Source organism: Asparagus officinalis, chromosome 2 (genome assembly GCF_001876935.1).
Source record: "Asparagus officinalis chromosome 2, Aspof.V1, whole genome shotgun sequence".
NCBI classification, from domain to species: domain Eukaryota; kingdom Viridiplantae; phylum Streptophyta; class Magnoliopsida; order Asparagales; family Asparagaceae; genus Asparagus; species Asparagus officinalis.
Genome location: NC_033795.1, coordinates 31,996,261 through 32,001,033, shown reverse-complemented (window position 1 = coordinate 32,001,033; position 4,773 = coordinate 31,996,261). Strand labels below are relative to the sequence as shown.

Genomic DNA, 4,773 nt, shown 5'->3' with positions numbered 1-4,773 from the left:
GGGATTCCGTTGGAAGTGGGGGCGGTCGCCGGCCTTGGTGAGGATTATGTTGCTCGGCGGCTGTCGGGGCTGCACCCTTCGGCGCCGATCCTGTTGGGTTTCGTTCTTGGAGATGTAGTCTTGTCGTCTGGGGTGCTTCCTTCGACGCCTATCCTGCTGTCGTTTGTTCTTGAAGGAGTAGTCTTGTTTGCTGCACTTTGCATGCACCCCCAACAAAAAAAAGGATATTGGTACAACATTATTATTAATGTAATTTTATATCGTTATTAGAATATATTATTATATTGCATATTATTATTATATTATTACGAGAATGTATTATTATTATTCTATAATAAATAGAATATATTATTATTATTTTGTGAGAAGTTATATTATTATACATTAGTATATTGGTGATAATAATTAATATATTAATAATATTATTTATAATAAAAATTAAAAATTAACTAATATTTTATAATATAACTTAATATTATTATATTATGATTATTTTAATAATTATCACTAATTTTTCATTTTATTACTAATAAATGTTATTATTGTATAACATATTAGTACAATATTATTATTTATTTTATAGTATATTAATATTCATTATGTATTACATTATATTTATCAAAAGTATATGACGTCTAATATATATAATATACTACGTACTGTTACTCTGTTATTATTTTATCATGATACATTTTATTTTTTATTATATAAAATATTATTACTATGTTAAATACATACAATTTAATATATTATTTTATTAATTTTTGTGAGGAGTTACTACTTTATTATTAAATATTCAATCGTATAACTTCTAGTAATAATTAATATATTATATTTAATTTATTAAAATACTAATAATATGATTTTTTTAATTTATATAATATAATAGTCATTCTGCTATGTAGTATAGTATTCATAATAGTTGTTATACTATGTAGTATAGTATAATTAATAAATTAATATATACTGTTTTTAATAAAAAAAATTAATTTTATAATTATATTATAATAACTAGAGCATTATATAATACATTGTCATCATGTTAAATATTTATATTTAATGTATTATTATTATATTATTATATAAGCTATCTCCCCCTCAAACTCAAAACAAATACACCAAACTCAACTTTTTTTTTGGCATTTTGAAATAAGCATGGTGTTTTAGGTTTTCATGTTGAAACCTAAGAAAAGCATCATGGTTTCTAAACACATGTTAATTTATTCTTGATAAAATCACCATAAAAAAACTAAAAAAAACCATGACATCCATACGCTCTCATCCCTCTTGAGGTTAACCTAACTGGCCGGTGACCAAAACGGTAATAGGAACGAAAAGGGCCAGAGGTTAAATTCCCAGGGTCGTTGGAGCTGCAGGCAACCGCAGTGTACTATCCTGCGCCTGATGCTCACGTGGTCCCCACGGGCCAGGGCAAAGAAGCTTCTGAGCCACATAGACTGAACTAAAACCGAAGTTCACTAGAACGTTGAACCCCCTACGTTTTCGACACGTGTATTATAAGAGAACTTATGGCCGTAGGCCAGGATGAGTATTTACCTCGCTCGAGAAGCCTGCGGCCGAATTTGTGACGGGTTTCTCCCTCCCGTTCCGTTATGCGATCAAAGCGCCGGGGTGAAATTCCTAACGGGATAAAGGAACCGTTAGGTCAGTGTATTTCAAATAATTAAAAACGAGACAATAAAAAAACCAAAATATTCATCCAATTTAAATGAAAGAAATAGAGTGTTTCTTAGAAAAGGTGATTGTTAAAAATACAGAACAGAGGTCAAAAAACCCTGAGAGAAGAAGGAAAACTCCAATACAGTACTACTGAAAAAGTAAATTAAACTACTGTCCGAAGATTTTAAATTAACGAAACAAATAAAAACATACGCTAATAAATTAGATAGCAAATTAGAGTATATATATTCAAAAGGGCAATGAAAAGATTGCTTCATTTATCAAATTCTTAAACAAATAGGCAAAGCATTAGAAGAAGTTGACAGAAAGAGGGAAGTTGACAGGAAGAGGAATATCCAGTTTCAGTAAAAAGAAAACAGAAAAAGGAGCAGGACAAAAAAAATTAAAAGATTTAAAAATAAAATAGCGTCGAAGAAACAGAGGACGTACCAGGAGAAGAAAAGAAGACGACGAAGAGGAGCAGGACAAGAAAGGACGTCGCAGCCATCAGCGGTAGCTTAACCCTTCCACGAAAAACTACCATCGCTGACAAAACGAAGCACAGCGATCTCTCAGCCTGCAACCAAAACGAAGCACAGCGATCATGCACCGCATAAAAACTACAAATTAAACTCGACCTAGCCAGCTAGGGTTTAGTTGACTCGGATCCCTCATCGATCCTCGCGCGATCTCACTCACCTTTGCACGGGGAAAAGGCGCCGAACGAACTCCCGCGGCTTTGAGATTCGTGCCTCCCGCGAGATTAGGTCTTCAAAAAAATTCTCTCGTTTTTTCTCTGCGAGATGAGATGGAGGATTCTTCTTATATATAGAGCGTGGGCGTTTCGTAATTATTGCCGTCGTTTTGGGCTTTTGGGTAATCATGAAGATGACGATTGATACGGAAATTAAGTAATTAAGTAATCGGGGAGTTGCCTTAACGGGGGAGACACGTGCCCTGTTCCTAGCCGTCGTCGATTTGTTACGCACGTGACGCATCCATAATTATTAAGAAATTAAGTAATCGGGGGAAACTAACAATTAACGCTTTTGGTATCATTAAGAAATTCGGAGATTGAATTTTGATTACCTTTATTATAGGAATTAATTGTTAGTTGTGGGATTGATTTAGTAAGGATACCTCGAATAGACACAAACCAGCTCATAATAGGTACGTATGTATTTGATTAATCAATATATATGTTGCCATAATTAGAATTAAAACAAATTCTAGAACAATCACCTCGTTTTCCAATCTATTAGAGAAGATTCTTTACTAATTAAATACCCACATAAATTTCGTTTATATATACTAGTATCGTGTACGTGCGTTGCACGTAGGCACACTCATTGATTAATTTTTTGGAATTCTTTTGGTTCTATTAGGTTAGAAAGTGAATAGTTATTAAGATATTATAGAAATTAATAAAGAATTAATATTTATTGAATGAAATGAGACTAATTAAGTAATTGGGGAAAACTAAAAAGTTAATGATTTTGGTATTATTAAGAAATTCGGAGATTGAAATTTGATTACCTTTATTATAGCAATTAATTGTTAGTTGTGGGATTGATTTAGTAAGGATACCTCGAATAGACACAAACCAACTCATAATAGGTACGTATGTATTTGATTAATCAATATGTTGCCATAATTAGAATTAAAACAAATTCTAGAACAATCACCTCATTTTCCAATCTATTAGAGAAGATTCTTTACTCTTAAATACCCACATAAATTTCGTTTGATTAATCAATATGTTGCCATAATTAGAATTAAAACAAATTCTAGAACAATTAGCTCATATTCCAATCTATTAGAGAAGATTCTTTACTCTTAAATACCCACATAAATTTCGTTTGATTAATCAATATGTTGCCATAATTAGAATTAAAACAAATTCTAGAACAATTAGCTCATATTCCAATCTATTAGAGAAGATTCTTTACTCTTAAATACCCACATAAATTTCGTTTGATTAATCAATATGTTGCCATAATTAGAATTAAAACAAATAAAACAAATTCTAGAACAATTAGCTCATATTCCAATCTATTAGAGAAGATTCTTTACTCTTAAATACCCACATAAATTTCGTTTGATTAATCAATATGTTGCCATAATTAGAATTAAAACAAATTCTAGAACAATTATATATAATACGCGTTATGAGACTTGAAGGATCCAACTCAAACCATCTTGCTAATTCGTAATAGTTCTTTTTCTAATTATTTGCAGAGAAGAGTAGTTTAGTGCCCGTGATGATAGGTTTCAGACACCATGATGACAAATGTTGGAAATTATGATTAAATCTGGAATTGAACAGTAAATAATGATGTGTTGTTATTTTAAAATTTTTAATTAACTGATGTGCGTTTGTGAAACGTTGTGCTTAAAGCAATATTTGGCCTACTCTGGTGTAAGGATCCCAAGGCCAAACTGCTTCCAGGAACAGTAGTACAGTACTCTGGTGTGCACCAACCCAGTACTGTCAAGATCTCCTCGATCTATAAGACCTTTCGGTCAAGGCAAAAGATGTCCTTGATCTCAGAACCTTTCGGTTCAAAACCTTTCGGTTTTAGGCAAGTTCCTGTGGGCACAAGTTCCTGCAGCAGCAGCACAACATCAACAACGTCGAGATCGACGTTCGTATTCCAAGATCGCGTGGGTATTCTGACGTTCGTATTCTATACTGACGTTCGTATTCCACGTTCGCGAGAGAATTTCCAGCTGCGACCAAGAGCTGCCCAAAGGCGCTATTTATAGGCCTCTAAGGTCAGCTCAAGAGTCACTAGCAATTAATGTGACTGTTACAATTCTTAATGACAATTAAGATTGTAACATCAATGCATTAAATTACTCTAAATGCTGTTGTAACTGCTGCATGCAGTAACTGCTGAATACGAGGCAATCAATGGACGTGTTGCTACGAAACACGAGGGTCACATCTCAGCAAATCAGACACTTGTATGACATGTGAGCCCCCATACAAGTCAAATTGGTGTGGAGCTCACATGTCATACACTTGTAGCGTAGGAAATTTCCTACGCTGCCAGCTCACCTCCCGTTCTCTCATATATATACAAAACGGAA

General features: G+C 33.2%; 1 long non-coding RNA gene across 1 annotated transcript; it reads right to left on the bottom strand.

Moving 5' to 3' along the window:
- Positions 114–2,461, bottom strand: LOC109829477. The gene is made up of 4 exons (XR_002244025.1): positions 2,380–2,461; positions 2,131–2,257; positions 1,558–1,641; positions 114–190 (listed from the first exon to the last, which is right to left on the bottom strand). It is a non-coding gene; the product is annotated as an uncharacterized LOC109829477 (long non-coding RNA).